Consider the following 18,008-nt stretch of genomic DNA (forward strand, 5'->3'; position numbering starts at 1 on the left):
GCGATGGGAACTCTGCACTCACCACCATGAGGGGTGGCTGGCGTCCTGTGGGTACAGGGATGGAGGCGCTGCTCACTTACAAAGCAAACCCCAGCGCCAGTCCAGAGCTAGCTGTCAGGCAAGCAGGGGCCTCCTCTCAAAGCTGCAGAGGTGCTTCTAGAAGCAGGCTCACTGAAAGGAGAAAGATTCCCATGATTATGCTCATTTAACCCAGCACATCCCCTTCCTCTCGGGACCAACTATAACGACAAAGGACCAGGCAGTTTTGAAAGCCACTCAGAAAAGCTGTCTGCATACCACTGTCCCAGAAACAGGAAAACATCTCCCTGCTATTTACATGAGTGAGAGAGCCCTTCTTCACAGAGCAGGAGACGTGACTGGAGGAGTCTGGTGTTCATAAAACAGTCTGTGACTGCAGAAGAGAACAGACACACACTCAGTCCCTGCAGATCCTTGTCTGGTGGGGTACCTGTGCCAAGGCAGGCAGGTGTCAAAGCACGTGACCTGGTAAGGGAGGGGAGCTGGGTCGTGATGCTTTGGACATGGAGCTGCATGGGGCTGCAGGTGAATGGGGTGGGGGGGAGGATTCAGTCAGTCTAAGGGGAGAATTTTGCAAGGAATTCAGGTGAGGGATTGAATGTCCTGAATTTGACCACAGTTCTCCATTGTTCCAGGAACACACTAGACCCAACATGATTGTTGGGGGGAAAATTCTCATCCACTTAGCAGTGTGCAGAGGAGACTGACAACAAGACACAGGACGCAGGACCCAGAACATAGGAGGTGAGATGGCACAGGATGCCTCCCGATCAGGAACAAGGGACACACATGGCTTCAAGCATGATCGTATATGAAATGTCAGGGACTAGATAGTGAATGTACCCACAGAGCTCAGCGTCAAGTCCAGCTGGGCAAAGGCTCTGCCTCCAAACCGAGTTCTGGCAAATGCGGGTGGAAATAGCAGGGAGCTGCCAGTGGGGGAACCTGCTGTACACTCCCAGGTACCCCCACAGTTCTCCTCTCTGGCACCTTTAGCACCCACCTGCCTCTTATCCATCCACCCAGAACCACCCAGGTGCTCTCTCCAAAACCTGGAACAGATCCCTTCATTTACTTCCTGAAAACCTGCCCCCGCTCCCCATGTCCTCCAAGGTAAAGGGCAAGTGCCTTAGCCTGACCTTCAAGGCCTGCCGTCCAGCTCGGACACCCTTCCTAGGTGCACCACCAACCCCAGCTCCACCACCAACCCCAGCTCCACCTGCCCCATTCTCCAAGCTTAGAAGATGCATGCCCTCGTCTGAAGACCTCCATGTCCCGGACCATGCTGATGGGTTTCGTGTACCCACTAGGCAGCAGTAGGGTGGCCAAGAGCTTGGGCTTTAGGGTCTTCAGACATGAGTCCATATCCATGAACTCCTGGGGCAACCTCAGGCAAAGCAGTGACTACTTGCCTTTAGAATGGGCAGGTGAGGTGACGCTGTATCAAATCACATTCCTGCAGGATGGCTGGGGTTCCCGCAGCCTCCTCTGCCCTTCACATGGCTGGTTGCCTTCCCCCAGTTTCCCTCAACCAGGAGAAAGCAGGAAGTAGGACCTGAGATAGCCAGCACATTGCATGTCTCTGACACCAGGGATTGGCCCAATGACCTCAGTGGGTCGAATCAGAGTTCCTGGGTTGGAAAGACCCCCTATCCCATGGGTGCCTCAGGAAGGGTTAGTGCTCTTCTCCAAGAGGACGCACTGGAAGAGTGGGTAATCAGGAGCTGCCGCAGCTGTTTACATCCATGGTGAGAGCCAGGCTAAGAATGAATCCGGCATTCGGAGGTACGTAGCAGAGTCAAAAGAATCCCAGAGGATGGGAGCCAGTTCTTAGTGACATCATGGAATGGCTGGATCAAGCCTCACCTGCCACCTCTTATCTCTGAACTTGCCAGTACCAGGAGACAGTAAATTCCCTTTAGAGTTTAAGTGGGGTTTTTGTCATTTACAACGCAGATTCCTAGTGTGCCCTGCAGTCCTTCCCTGGGCATGAGCCTGGAACGCATGCTGTCCTGGGGTCATCAGGCAGATGCCTTCTTTGCCACCCCGCCCCACCCTGTCTGCTTCTTTGAAGGCTCAGGACAGAGGCCACATCAGAGGCACATTTGCATATTCAGAACCTTCCCAGGGTGTGCCCAACACATACTAGTGCTCAAACGTTACTCCCAGATGGAATCGACGTGGAATCCAAAAGTACGTGGGCACCCCACAATTCAGCCTGCATGCCAGTTTCACCTGAACCCCCTCACCGACTAAGAAAATATAAAGGTGCTGAGAGAGGATTTTGAAAAAGAGAGAGTTGGAGGTACGATTATTTGCAAAGAGCCATTGCCATGCTATGAATGCTCCCCCTTCTGAGGGGGATGGGTGTGGGATGCCACATCCTCCACCTCTTGTCTAGTGAGTGTGCTTCCGTGGGGACTCTTGGAGGCCTTGGGCATGGAGGACTGAGGTCTGACCCTCCGTGGGAGCCAGTGCCAGCCGAATCACGGCCATGGAAGCCATGGGGCTGGGGGAGGGGCGTGTTACACTGGGAACAGTCAACCTCCTCCAGTCCCTCAGGGCTGAGGATGCAGGATGGTCCCGAGGACCAGATGTGGTGAGCCTGAAACCCGCATCCTGAGAGGACAAGGACTCATGGGAAGTCTGCATGTGGTGAACCTACAGAGAACCAGATGCTGAGGATACCGGGAGGGGCTGGCAGAGGAAATGGCACTCGGCTTACCTGCTGAACAGCCGTGGCCGCTCCTGACATCCATCCTGATGTGGCCCCTCCTGGACAGGAGCACTAACCCTTCCTGAGGCACCCGTGGGATAGAGACTTTCCAACCCAGGAACCCCAATCACAGAGGTGGAAAGTCCAGCAGGGAACCTTCCAGTAACCATCAAACGGCCCACATGAGAGAGACAGCCCAACACCCACTACGCCTGACTGTTCCTCTCCCCACACTCTCACCACCATGGAGTTTTATGTCATGCACTTATTTTTTTAACTTAACAACTGTGTGAAGTGATAACGCATTATTGGTTGGCATTTCTTTAATGGCTTCCAAAGTGAAACACTTCTCAAGACATTGGTTTGCTGATTTGGTTTCCTTCTAAATAAACTCATTTTTCACTTGCTTTGGATGCTTTGTCCTGGAAGATGAGAGTTGTAACAGCCCTTATATTTATATTAATTTTCCCCATCATCTTTATGAAACCTGTCATTTACCCTCTGTTGCCGTTTTGTTCTTGGTTGTGTCCCATTTCGCTTTATGAAGCCACCTGTTTTGCTGTCATACCGCTGGATCAAGGCACAGGCTCTGAGGCAGATGGCCTGAATTCCAAGCCATTTGACTCCTTACTCCACGATTTCGGACAAGGTCCATCCTTACCTCCCCAGTCAAGTGCATCAGCTGTAAAATGGACATACTTGCAGGTGGACACAAGCGATAAAGACAATCACCGATGTAAAGTTCACTGTGTGATGCCAGCTGCTAGCACAGTCATCTTTTAAAAGATCTATGTTCTCATGTTATTACCACTGTCACTTATCATTTTCTTTATTCCAGAGTTGAGATAACATGCAAATACTTTTCCATTTTTTTAATTACCTTTTAAATCATGAGGAACTCATCATGATGTCTAAGATATGATTGGATTAAGATTTCCTTTTCCCTAGATTAAAATCCAATTTTCCCATCTACATTTATTTAGTGGTTCCTCCACATAGGAACAAAAGACTTGAGAATTTATTTTAAACCCTGGAACTTGCTTGACTATTCACTTCTCTGTTTATTTGGAACTCGGCTGCAGAGATTTGTGCTAAAACCATACTTCCTCAGATCACAGACACATGCAACCCCTGACTTATTTTTTGCCAGTTAATTTTTCCTCCTTTCCATCTCCCCACTCCTTTTGCCTCCCTCTTATGGGCACAATATCTCACACAGCCGATCTGACCTCAAAGATGCGTGCTTCCCTATGAAACGTGCAGGCTGGTCTGTGAGTGTGTTGTTACCTCATATGAACGGTGTTGGCTACAGACTCCATTCAGTTCCTGCTTTCCTCTCTCGACACTGTTTTGGAGCTCAGTCCATGGAACTGTATGAACCACTCATTCAGTGCTTCTTCCTGCTGCATCATGTACACTGCACGTTGCAGCTGCCGTGTTGAACCTGTAACATTCCCGTGGCAGTGAACCCAGAGCCTGTCCCCTGCACTCTGCCATCAGAATGATGCCATAATAAGCATAGCTGTGCACATCCCCTCAGGCACCCAGTGAAAGCCTCTCTAGCACTCCTGGGTCAAAGTGTACATGCACTAAATCCTGTGCAATTGCCCCCAGAATGATTGTGCTTATCCGTACTCCAACCATCAGTGCCTGAGAGTTCTAGCACATATCCCCACAGACATTGGGTACCATCCACCTTTTCAGTATCACCATTCTGCTGGATGCACAGAGGCATCTCACTGTTGCTTTAATTTGTGTTTCTTTGACTTTCTTCAGACACTTGCTAGCCGTGTGGGCATCATCCCCGTCTGAGAACTGCCTCTGCCTCTGCTTCCCCGTTTTTCTACGGGGCTACATGTCTTTCTCTAAATGACTGGCTGGGACTTTCTTATATTTGAAACAGTAATCCTTTAGCAGTTGTAGGCATCACAGCTGTCTCCTCCTTGTCTGCCCTCTGTTAACTTGGGCTGTGGAGCTCTTCACTGAACAGATATCCTTAATGTTGACTTAGACAAATCTATCAATTTTTCACTTCCGGTTTGCATTGTGGGGAGTTTTATTTAAGAAGTTTCTCCCAGCTCTAGGTCACAAAGATATTGTCCTGCATGTTTTTCTGCCAGTTTTAGAGCTTTCGCTCCCATCTATCGGCCTTTAGTCCATCCAGAGGCCACGTAACACATGGGAGTGAAGCAGAAGTCCGTTTTTCCCCGCCTCATCCACTGAACAGCCATCCTCTCCCCTTTCTGTGTGATGTAAACTGTGTCATACACCACATCCTGTGGACACCGGATCTGTTTCTAGCTCTCATTTCATTCTATTGACAGACATGTCAGTCTGCCTCACGACCAGGACCACAGGCCCTAATATGCCACGACATCTGGTCCAGGACAATTTTGAAAGATTGACTGAACCCCTTTTTACATCTTGATTCTTCTCTATAAATTTTGCAGTGATCTTGTTGATTACCAATAATTCCCGCTGAAATCTTGATCCAGGTTGCATTTAATGCCTGCATGAATCTGGGAGCTTCAGGAGCCTTGTAGCATTAAGACATCCATCCATATACACAGTAATCTCTCCATTTATTAATTTCTCTTTTTATGTCTTTTACTAGAAGTTTCCATTTTTCTGCAGAAGGGCCCTGTGCATTCTTTATTAGGTTGAGTTCACATGCTTTTCTGCTGTTGCAAATGGTGACTTTTTTTCAATTCCTCGGTCATTTTTCATTAAGAATTTGTTCCTATAAAGCTTTTATGGTATTTTTTGAAAGTTGACATTTTTATAGTACATTTGCTGCATATATGGTTCTTATTTCATTCAATAAAGATAATTTATTTGGTTTATCAGTGCCTCATCATTTAATGAAACAAAGGAAGGTTTGGATATTAGCCAGCTGTTTTGGATTGTTTGAAGAGAATCCTGTAAATTTGTAGTCCAGGAGTAATTTTGCTGAATACTCTTACAAAACCATGTATGAACCAAGGAGTCATCTGTCTGTATTTTCTACTCCAAAATTTAATCAATTAAAAAAGCTCTTAAAAAAAAGGAAAAGTTCAAAAAAAAAACTCCACTTTTTAAAAAAGCTATTTACAGGGTTTGCCTTTGGTTTATTAGAAAGGACACAGCTCAGCAACAGCTGAATGGCAAAGATGTGTGGGGCAAGGTGTGGGGAAGGGCGTGGAGGCGCTTCCTGCGCAGGCGCCACCTTCCCGGCACTTCAGCAGAGCCTTGTGGCGTATTTTTCAGATGGTTTTGCTGCTGTAGAGGGAGGCTGCTGGTGTCTGATCATGAATACAGAAACCCTGCTTCAGCTCCTTGTTAGTCCTGTTCCTTTGTCTGTTGATTCATGTGAGTTTAATATACAGAGGGTGCCAAAAAAAATGTATACACATTTTAAGGAAGGAAAAAACTGTATTAAAATTGTAATACTCAATATATACCAATAGCAAAAGATGAATACAAGTCATGTGTACACATTTTTTGAGGCACCCCCAGCATGTGTGATGTTGCCATCTGCATATACTGAAAGTTTAATCTTTTTCTTTGCAATCCTGACAGGCCCGATGCCATTTCCATTTCTCAGAGCATTACCTGAGACCCCAGCGTGATGGTAACAGCGGGGAAGGCGTGGGCCTTATCACCCAGTCCTGCTCACAGGGCAAAGGTATCTAAAACGTCTTCACCTCGTATCCTGTTTGTTGTAGGCTTTGGAATATAATAGTTATAAAGTTAAGGAAGTTTCTGTCAATTCCTAGTTTTTTGATATTTTTTAAAAATCATATGTAGGCAACAGACTGGATGTTAAGTAAAAGGGAGTGGTGAGGTCTGCAGCCCCTGGAGGGCACAGTGCTTAGTTGGGTGATCTGTTTCCAGATGGAGCCAGTCAAACAAAGCCACACTTGGGTTTGTCCATGGATGGCCAGGGTACATCATGGCCAGTTTTCCCGGGGGTACCGGTTATCTTGTCTGGATCTAGTAAGATAATTGAAATCAGCATTCTTAAAATATAACCTTTAAAAACCAAGTGTACACATTTTTATCATAAACACCTAGAAAAATCTAAGGGAATCGAAAAGACACTGTAAGGTAACCAATCAGGTAAGGAGGATGAGGAACCAGCCTGGGCCGCTGGCTCCTCCAGCCCCACTGGGGACCCCTTTCAGGAGTGGAGACGCCTCTGAATGTGAACAACTAAAAGGAGACTGCAGGAAACAGAGGGTATCTCTGACTGCAGGCAAAGGGGACATGGCTGCCAGGGCGGAGGAGGACTGTCTGCTGTGGTCAAGGAACGGGATGGGGGTTCAGTGTGATCTCTTCTGGCCTCGTGGCTCAGATGAGCCAATGCCTGTCCCCCGTCTCTCCCTGTGCAGAGCCAGAACTGCAGCATCAGTGTGGGATGGAGGAGGGAAGAGTCAGTTCGGGGCTGAGGGGTAGCCCTGGATCTCCCTTCACTCCCCTCCACAGCCCCTGCACTCACCGAGCACAAGACAACACCAACCAAAAGACGAAAGCTCTCATAAGAGTGTGGTCCCTAGGCTGAGGGATACAGGAAGTCCCTGAGGGGCCGGGCCAGTTGGTCAGGAGGCAACTCAGGACAGCCATCAGCCCAGATCATGGAGCTCATGCTGAGCTTGTTGTCTAGGAATGGCCAACCTGAAACTAAGCCTGTTCACACTGTGTGCATCATGATAAGATAACTGGTGCCCCAGGGAAAACTGGCCATGATGTACCCTGGCTGTCCACAGGCAAACCCAAGCGTGGCTTTGCTTGATTGGCTCCATCTGGAAACAGATCGTCCAACCAAGGAATGTGCCCTCCAGGGGCCACAGACCCCACTGCTCCCTTTTGCTCAACATCTGGTCTGATTCGTCTGTTACATATCTGGCCCCTCTGGGCATTCAAGTATGCAAACCCAACTTGAACCCAGTTTAAAGCTCTTCCAGCCTTTATGGATCCAATGACCGTTGGTCTGATTTCATGTCCAGGGTCCCCTGGGGGATAAGTCTCATGATCTCCATTTAGCAAAAGGCTGTTCCTTCTCCTTCAGAACCCCAGACCAGATGGGGTAGGAGCTGGACCAGATGATAATCCTGATGTGTGTGAAGCAGGGTCCCTCTCCTCTTTGAGCTTTTCTTTCGGTAACTTGCTACTGAAGGGTCTCCTGCCAGAGCCCTCTGGAAAGTGAACAGCTTCATGCTGGGCATAAGCAACAACACCAGAGCCTCACAGGGAGCCTGCTCATCCAACTGCCTGGCGGTGCCTTGTGGCTCACCCAACCCAGTGAGGCCTCAGAAGATGCGCTCGCTCAGATCAAACAGGCTTCAAGATTTATTCATAGGCAAGACAGATGACACCAGGGTGTTCCCTCTCGCTGGATCTCATCTGTTCCCAAAGCCCCTACATTTCAGGGAAAAGGGGTCACCAACTGAAATTGACAAAAACAAGTGATGTTGGACATGTGTGAGAAAAAAAATCACACTGTCCACTCAGTATATCTTTCCGTTTTTGTAAAACATGTGGGCAGAGAGACTTGGATTCATAGAAATGAGAAAAACAACAGCATAAGTGTGAAGACAAATGACAACCATCAGTCTGGACAAATACTGTCATTTGTCAACCCCATGTTGACAGATATGATTTCAAGAGCTTTGGAGAGATTTGTTTTTAAATGAAATCATCTGATTTTTTAAATGTTGGTTCCTTTGGGAAAAAAATGCACAAATGGTTCCCCACAATCATGTTGGGGTGTCTGCCTATAGCCATGATGTAGTAACTGGCATCACACTGGTCCTTCTGCCTTAAACAGACATAATGGGACAAAATACATCAGGCAAATATTGTCAGGCATTGGACAACAGCCAGCTAAGGATTGCAACCCCTGAGAGAAGGATGCACATCAGGTGAACCCCATGTGCCCTCTGACCCTTGACCTAGCACGATATCCTGACTACAACAAAAAAGATGGAGCCCCAGCATACCCAGCACAGAGAGCACACATGCTAATTTGAGAAGACAGAGATTAGAATTTGGGGCCGTTGAAGCACCCAAAACGTAAAGAGTTAGGTAGCATAGAGCAGGGAACTGTGTAGAGGAGTATTGCAGATTACTGGCTGAGAGCTAGGCTGCACAGGTACAGAGAAAGACTGAAAGGCTCAGCAGAAAGCAGCTGACACAGCTGAAAGCAGAATTGAGAGATTAAAGGTCACACAGTGCTAGGAGTGGTTGGAGTTCTGGCCCAGTCAGAGGAAAGAGACCTCATTAAGATATTCATGTGACATACAATATATCTCACATCTCATCTCTGAATAAGGACCATGTCCTAGAGAAGTGGTTCTCAATTGGAGGGGAGGAATGATTTTGCCCCTCCCCCAAAGAACATTTGGCAACATCTGGAGACCTCCTTTATTGTCATGATAGGAAGTACTACTGCCATCTAGTGGCTAGAAACCAGGAATGCTGTTAAACATCCTACAGTACACAAGATAATTCCCCACAACAGATAATTTTCCAGCCCAAAATGTCAATAGTGTCAAGATTGAGAAATCCCTCCCTAGAGTAAATGCCACTCTAGACCCCTGCAGAAGCTGGTAGCCAACTTCCCAGATGCTTTCCAGTGATCCTTACCTCCTATTATTCATACCCTTGTATAGTCCCCCCAAGGAGAAGCCCAAGTGAAGAGAGATAGAGCCCTCTGTCATAGCCAGCAATGCCCAGAGGCCTGCCAAGGAGCACATGAGTGAACTTGAAAGCATATCTTGCAGCCACAGTGGCGCCTTAGATGGCTACAGCCCCAAATGACAGCGTGACTGTAGCATCATGAGAGACCTTGAGCCAAAAACACCAAGCCAAGTCACTCCCAGATTTCTAATCCTCAGAAATGGTCTGATAAAAAATGTTGTTGTTTTAAAGTGCTAAGTTTTAAGGTAATTTATTAGACGGCAATAGATAACAACAGCAACCCTGCCCTTGCAAAGCCTAAAACCAAGCCTTGACTGGATCAGAGAGTTGCCAGTAAATTAACAGTCTGCCAGAAAAAAAAGCTCCTTAAAGGAAGAAAAAATAAGCCAGATTTCTTAAAATGTATAATTTACAATATCCAAGTTACAGTAAAAAATTACTCGTTATGCAAAGAAGGAAGAAAATGATTCATAACCAAGAAAAAAAAAGCAGTTGATAAAAACAAACCCTGAGATGACCCAGATGTTAGAATCAGCATACAAGGACTTTAAAAGAGCTATTAAAAATATGTTTAAGAATTTAAAGAAAAATATGGTCCTAATGTATGAACAGAGGAGAAATTTCAGCAGAAAAATAGAAATTATTTAAAAAAAATGGAAATTCTATAACTGAAAAGAAAATACCAGTAATCAAAAATTTACTAGATTGGCTTACAAGCAAATTTAAGGTAATAAGAGAAAGGCAATGAACTAGAAACAGATTCATAAAATTTTTCACTCTAAAGAAAAAAGACAAAAACATTAATTTTTAAAACATGAACAGTGTCAGTACCTGTGGGACAACGTTAAGTAGTCTAACATAAGTTTCATTCAAGTCTCTGAGTGAATCAGACAGAGAATGGGAAAGAAACAATTTTTGGAAAGAATAGTGGTTGAAATTTTCCCAAATGTAGTGAAAAACATCAACTGCCGATCCAAGAAACTAAATGAAACCCAAGAAGGATAAATACAATGAACCACAAATACAAATAAGCACATTATAATCAGACGCTGAAAGCCAAAGGTGAAGAGAAATCTTGGAAAGCAACCAGATCAAAATGACAAGATAAATACAGGGAAACAATGACAGAGGTGACAGTTTTCTTCTCACTAGAAACAATGGAAACCAGAAGATCACAGAATAGCACTGTAATGAGGAGAGAAAAAAAATGTAATCTAAGAATTTTATATCCAACAAAAGTATTATTTAAAAGGAAGGTGAAATAAAGACATTTCAGACTAACAAAACGTGAAAGAATTGGTTGCCAGCAGACCTGCACTATAAAAATACTAGAGTAAAGATAAATGACACCAGATAGAAACAGAGATCTACAGGAAGAAATGGCAAGCACTGAAAATGATAAACACGCAAATTTAAAACACTAGCTTTTCCATTAATTTCCTCAAAAGACGTGTCCATTTTAAGCAAAAGTAATATAATTATAAGTTGAGGTTTATAATATACATATAATTACAATTCTGGCAGGCAATAGCACAAAGAAGGGAAGAAAATGAAGTTATACTGTTATTAGTTTCTTATATTTGTGAAGTGGGAATACTAATGTGTGAAGTGAAACAATATTAATTATAAGTAGAACGAGATACAATAAGAACACATATTGTAATCCCCAAAACAACTAATATAAAATAAAAATAAAAAAGAGGATAGCTTACATGCCAATAGAGAAGATAAAAAAAGAATACAACAAAATATTCAATTAATACAAAAGAGAAACAGGAACACAAAGCAGATGGGACAAATACAAAACAATAACTAGATATTAGACTTAAAACCCTGTATACCAATAATTAAGTGTGAATGAGCTAAATACTCTAATTAAAAGCAAATGATTGTCAGAATCGATTTTTTAAAAGTAAATCACTGTCAGAATAGGGTTTTTAAAAATAACAATGCCTGGGCCGGCCCAGTGGCTCAGGCTGTTGGAGCTCTGTGCTCCTAACGCCGAAGGCTGCCGGTTTGATTCCCACATGGGCCAGTGCTAGATGGCTCAGTTGGTTGGAGCACGTCTCTCAACCACAAGGTTGCCGCTTTGACTCCTCGACTCCCGCAAGGGATGGTGGGCTGTGCACACCAAGACAGCCAGAACAGCGCAACTAAAGACACTCGCGAAAGAGGACTTCCAGAACTGCTTCAGAAAGTGGCAAGAATGATGGGATAGGCGTGTTTAAAGCGAGGGGGAGTATTTTGAGGGGGATTAGTGGCAATGTGTCTTTTACTATAATAAAAATTTTTTATTTAAACATTGACCATATTGTTTGATCACACCTCACGTAAAGACACCGGTTGGAAATAAAAGGATGGAGAAAGAGGAAAATGATAAAGAGTAAGAAAGCTGCCATAGTTATATTAAAATAAGACACAGTATATTTCAAACGAGTATTTCCACAGATAACAGGGTATATTTCGTAATGACAAGAGGGTTAACTCAATAGGAACTCATAAAAATCTTAATTTTGTTTGCACCTAATAACTGAGCTTCACTTAACATGATGTTCTCTAGGTCCATCCATAGTGTTGCAAATGGTAAGATTTCATTCTTCTTTATGGCTGCGTAATACTCCATTGTATAAATGTACCACAGTTTCTTAATCCAGTCATCTACTCTTGGGCATTTTCGTTGCTTCCATGTCTTGGCTATTGTGTGTAGTGCTGCAATAAGCATAGGGGTGCACAAATTTTTTTGAATTAGAGTTTTGGATTTCTCCGAATAGATAACTAGGAGTGGAATTGCTGGGTCACAAGGTAGTTCCATTTTCAGATTTTTGAGTGAAATAAGTCAGACAGAGAAAGACAAATACCATATGATCTCCCTTACATGTGGAATCTAAAGAAAAGAGTAAATGAATGAACTAATCAGAAATAGTCTCAGAGACATAGAGGAAAAACTGAGGGTTGCTAGATGGGAGGGGGGTGGGGATAAGGGGGAAGGTGAGGGGATTAGGAAGCACAGTCAGTAACCACATGATTGCCACAGGGATATGAAAGTCAATTTGGGGAATGTAATCAATAATGTTGTAAAGATTTTGTAGGGTGTCCGATGGACACTGGTCTCATTAGGGAGACCACCTCAGGGATGATGTAGATGCCTGATCACTGCACTGTACACCTGAAACTGAAGCTGAACAATAATGAACATCAACTACAATTTTGTATATGTGTATAGTTACAAGAAGCGGAGTACAGCGTTAGGAATAGAGACAGTGGAAATGTAATGGCTGTATGCGATTTCAGAGGGGTAGTGGATGTGGGGAGGGGAGTTGTCACTGTGGGAGGGATATAAATGATAAGTGTCTAACTATTACACTGTTTTGTGCACCTAAAACTAATAAAAAAATGTTTAAAAAATACTCTCATGGTAAAAAAATAAAAAAATAACTGAGCTTCAAAATTCACAAAGCAAAAACTGACTATAGGAAAGAGAGAAATAGACAATTTCCTAATCATAACTGTAGATTTTAACACCTCCATCTCATTAATTTACGGAACAAGAAGACAAAAAATCAGTAAGAATATATAAGATCTGAACAACACTATCAAAAATCTTGATCATTGACATTTTCAGAATTTCTCACAGAACAACTGTGAAACACACATTTTGTTCCAAGTGCACATGAATGTTCATCAAAACAGACTTATTATATGCTGGGGCCATAAAATAAGTCTCAATAAATTGCAAAAGATTAAAATCTTACAGAGAATGTTTCGAGCACAATGGAACTAGGTTAAAAATCAACAATAATAAAATATCTAGAAAATCCCCCCAGAAAATATTTGGAAAATAAACAACATACTTTAAATAATTCATATGACAAAGAAGAAATCAGTAGGGAAATTAGAAAATATTTTAACTAAATGATAATGAAAACAAAAAATAACAAATTTTATGGAATACAGTTAAAGCAGTGACTCTAAGGAAATTTATAACTGTATATGTCTGTAATAGAAAAAAGAAAAGATTAAAAATCAGTAGTTCAAATTTACACCTTACCAATCTAAAAAGGAAAAATATATTAATTCCATAGTAAGTAAAGGAAAGAAATAATAAAGAACCAAAATCAAGAAAATACAAAAGAAGCAAATAAACAGAGAAAATTAACAAAGCCAAAGATAGCGCTTTGAGAAGATTAACAAATTTCTAAAAACCCAGCAAGACTGATCAGAAAAAGAGAGCAAATTAACAAAAATTTGAAATAGAAGGGAAAATATCACTACAGAGCCTACAGATATTAAAAGAATAAAGACATATTATTAATAACTTTATGACAATAAACTCAACAGTTAGGTGAAATGGAAAAATTCCTTGAAACATACAATTTACCAAAAATGACACAAGAAAACCAAATGTGAAAAGCTCCACTTTTCAGTATCCTATTGCCTCATAACCAATCCCAGAAGTTACTAACTCATAACAAAAATAATAATCACTTGTTGGTGCTAAGTTAATTGGCCTGGAGCTACCTTAATTCCTCTTTGCTGTAATTGTCAAGGTTCTCGGGATTAAGATGTGGACATCTTTGTGGAACAACTTAAGAAGTATTTTCAACAAATCGTGCTAGATCCACTAGACAAATGAGTGAGGGAAAAAATGAATCTGAACTCTTACTTCATGCAAAACACAAAAATTAATGAAATGGATAATAGATATAAATGTTAAAACTATGAGAAAATATATAAATGGCCAATAAGCACATGAAAAGACGCTTAACATTTTTAGTCATTAGGAAAATGCAAATCAAACCACCATGATCCAACCTTACAGCCACTAAGATAGCTATAAAAGAAAAAGAAAAAGAAAGGAAGGAAGTTAGGGTGGGAGGGAGGAAGGGAGAAAACAGCAAATGTTGGCAAAGATGTGAAAAACTTGGGACCCTGTGCGTTGCTGGTGGGAATGTAACATGATTCAGCTGCTGTGGAAAAGTGTGGTGGTTCCCCAGTTACACACAGAACTGCCATATGACTCAGCCATTCCATTCTTAGGTGTATACCAAAGAAAACTGAAAACATGTCCACATAAATGCTTGTACATCAATTTTCATAGAAGCACTATTCATAATACAAAACAATGGAAACAACCCAAATGTCCAGCAACTGGTGAATGGATAAACAATACATAGCATATCTACGCAAGGAGATATTTTTTAGCCGGAAAAAAGGATGAAGTATTTTTACAGGCTACAACATGGATGAACTTTGAAAACATGATGCTATGTGAAAGAAACCAGACACTAAAAAGCCACATACTATGCGATTCCATTTATGTGAAATGTCCAGAATAGGCAAATCCATAGAAAAATAAAGTGGATTAGTAGTTGCCAAGGGAGGAGGAGAGAGAGAAATTGGACTGGCTCATAATGAGTACAGGGTTTCTCTTTGGGGACGATAGAAGCATCCCAGAATTTAATAATGATATAGTTGTACAACACTGACTTGTACACATTAAAATAGTGAGTTTTATGTTATGTGAATTATATCTCAACAAAAAAATAAATGGGAAAAAATCGTATGCTCATTGATTGTATCAGTATTTGGCAGTACCTATCTATGTGAAAAGACATTTTTTTCAAAAATGAAATACATAAAACACCATTACAGACCCTCATTTGCAACAGATTTTGATAAGAAACATAATTTTGAACACTGATTAACTACGAATCTTTTCCCCAAAAAAACAAAATTCCATTTTTCTTATTAGTAGACCTGTATTGCAAATAATTTACTGAATTATGATTAATTTTGAATTCTACCAATTAAAAGAAATGAAACTACAAAACTTCTAGAAGAAAACATTGGTGGAAATCTTCATGACCTTAGGATAATTAAAGATTTCTTAGACAGAATACAATAAGCACTAAAGATAAAAAATATTTAATTGATTTATAAAAATTAGAAACATAGCCTTTCCAAAAGATACCATTAATAAAATGAAAGGAAAGCCATAGATGAGAAAATATTTACAATACTTATACCCGACAAATGTCTTATATCCAGAATATATACAGAACTCTTACAACTCAATGATAAGGAGACAAACAACCCAATTACAATGGTCAAAAGATCTGAATGGGCATTCCATGAAAGAAGAGACACGGATCACCAATAAGCACGTGAAATGACTACGCAACATTCTCATCAGTGAAGTGCAAACTCAAATAACAGTGAAACATTACCACACACCCACTAGAATGCCTAAAACTAAAAAGAGTGAGAATTCCAAATATCAGAGGGGATGTAAAGCAATCGGGGCTGTCATGCGTTTCTGGTGAGAACGGAAAATAGTACCACCACGTCAAGAAACAGTTGGACAGTTTCTCAGGAAACTGAATCCACACCTTCCCTATAATCCAGCATTCTACCGCTGGGTATTTAACTGAGAAGAATGAAAGCATATGTCCATAAAAAGACATACACAAGAATTTTTATACCAGCTTTATTCATAATAGCTAAAAAGTAGAACAATCCAAATGTCCAGTTTACCGTCAAGTAACTAGATCAACTGTGGTGCAGTCATACAATGGACTAGTCCTCGGCGATAGAATGAAACACACTACCAATTTCCATGCTGCAACACAGACGGTAGGCGCTGTGCTGAGTGAGAGTCAGGTACAAAAGAGCACTCCATGAGCCATGTGCATGAAGCCTGGGACAGCGAAACTAAGCTGTGGTGGACGTCAAAACAGTGCCAGCCCCTGGAGGGAGAGGCTTTGCCGGGTTTGACTGGGAAGTGGCACCAGGGAACCTCCTGGAAGGATGGAAATGTGCTCTGTCTTGATTGAGATTGGAGATAGACGGATGGATGGTTGGATAGATAGATGATAGATAGATAGATAGATAGATAGATAGATAGATAGATAGATAGATAGATAGATAGAGTAAAATACAACATGGAGACCAAACTTGAAAATTCCCTGAGCAAACAAAATTATTTAAGCCATATACGAGAACAATTTAGCTTATTCTGCAAAATAAGCAAAACTTAACTTGGACCATTTCTTGTAAATGCCTGTGGAAATCATAAACAAAACTTACACTGTCCCCCACTGGCATGAAGGAACCACATTTAACCATCCCCTATCCCTAGGGAAACCCTAGTGCTATAGCCAATCACTGTAAAGAATAAGCAGCCTCTGCATTGTCACTATATAAGCTGTCCTATGACAATATGCCTCTGAGCTCATTCCACTCTTGCTCTGAGGGCTCCCAGTTTGCATACTGTTCTTATATGCACAATAAACTCTTACTAAGTACTATTTTACTGGTGGTTCTGACTTTGCAATTTTAAACTGTACACAATCTTTGTACACTTAAAATTATACCTAAATACATTTGCATTTTTTAAATGCCGTATAGGCCAAATAAAGTATGTTTGTTAACTGGATGAGACTCATGTGTTACCAGTTTGTAAATTGAGCTAGAGAATCAAATAGGGTGAGGATCAGCCTTCCCCAACCCTTCTGACCCCATTCATGAGGGCCAATTGCATTATGTGTTCTTAGGAACAGACTTATTTTAAGGCTCTTTCTTGGATACAGAGGAAGGGAGGAAGGGAGGGAGGGAGGGAGGGAGGGAGGGAAGGAGAAAGGAAGGAGGGGGGGAAGGAAACAGTGACACCAATTGTCATCTCTCCCAACTATATTTGGTCCAAATTAGCCCTTCCCCAGGGCCCAGCATCCTCCCTGGAGACCAGCACTGCCTGCAGTTGATGTAACGATAGTAACCCACTTTGCCCAAGTCTTGATGCCATAGGCACCAAGGCTTGTGAGCCAGCATCACCTGAACAAGCAAGGCATGCTCCACCTCATGCCTCAATAATGACAGGGATGTGCCAATGCTCACCCCACCTGCCACCTCTTCCAATCTACCACACACAGGAAGACCACGCTCCCAGTCGCCCTTGAAGATGGGTTGGGACCATGTGACTAAATTCTGGCCAATAAGATGTGGGTGGGAGAAATGCACATCACCTTTTTAACTGTTCATAAAAAAATTAAATCAAAATGTGTATTTCCCTTCTCTCTCTTCCTCCCCACAGCTACTTTGGAGGCCATGTGATCGAGCTGATGGAGCCTCGGGATGGAAGGTACCCAGATTCCACAGCTACCACTTGGCAAAAGCTGCTGAAAAGAACCACTCAAATACTTCTGGCTTTGAGTGAGCAAAAAAATAAATGTTCATTGTGCTTAAACTCTGAGCATTTGGAGTTGTTATAGCAGCTTTCAATCCTCACCCTCACCAGTTCCTGATATGGGCATGTTACACAGACTTCTGAGGTATATCAACTTATATTGTTGTAAAACACATCAAAGAAAAAGGAAAAGTTTATTGGTTCTTGTTATGTATACTTTACTACAATAAAAAATCTCAACAATAATAAAAAGCAAACAACCCAATTACCAAATGGGCAAAAGACGTGAGCAGATATTTCGCCTAAGACAGAGATGGCAAATAAGACCATGACAAATGTTCAGCTCCATTAGCCATTAGGAAAATCCAATTAAAATCAGAATGAACTATCACT

The 18,008-nt window shown here is 42.2% G+C and overlaps 1 long non-coding RNA gene across 1 annotated transcript; it reads left to right on the plus strand.

Annotated features, from left to right (window-relative positions):
* Positions 1-5,938: 5,938 nt before the first annotated feature.
* Positions 5,939-17,755, plus strand: LOC141567118 (uncharacterized). Its single transcript, XR_012489513.2, has 3 exons — positions 5,939-6,072; positions 6,314-6,419; positions 17,523-17,755. It is a non-coding gene; the product is annotated as an uncharacterized LOC141567118 (long non-coding RNA).
* The last annotated feature ends 253 nt before the right edge of the window (positions 17,756-18,008 follow it).

This window comes from Rhinolophus sinicus, chromosome 5, assembly GCF_057876585.1.
Source record: "Rhinolophus sinicus isolate RSI-liver-muscle chromosome 5, RSI-T2T, whole genome shotgun sequence".
Classification (NCBI taxonomy): domain Eukaryota; kingdom Metazoa; phylum Chordata; class Mammalia; order Chiroptera; family Rhinolophidae; genus Rhinolophus; species Rhinolophus sinicus.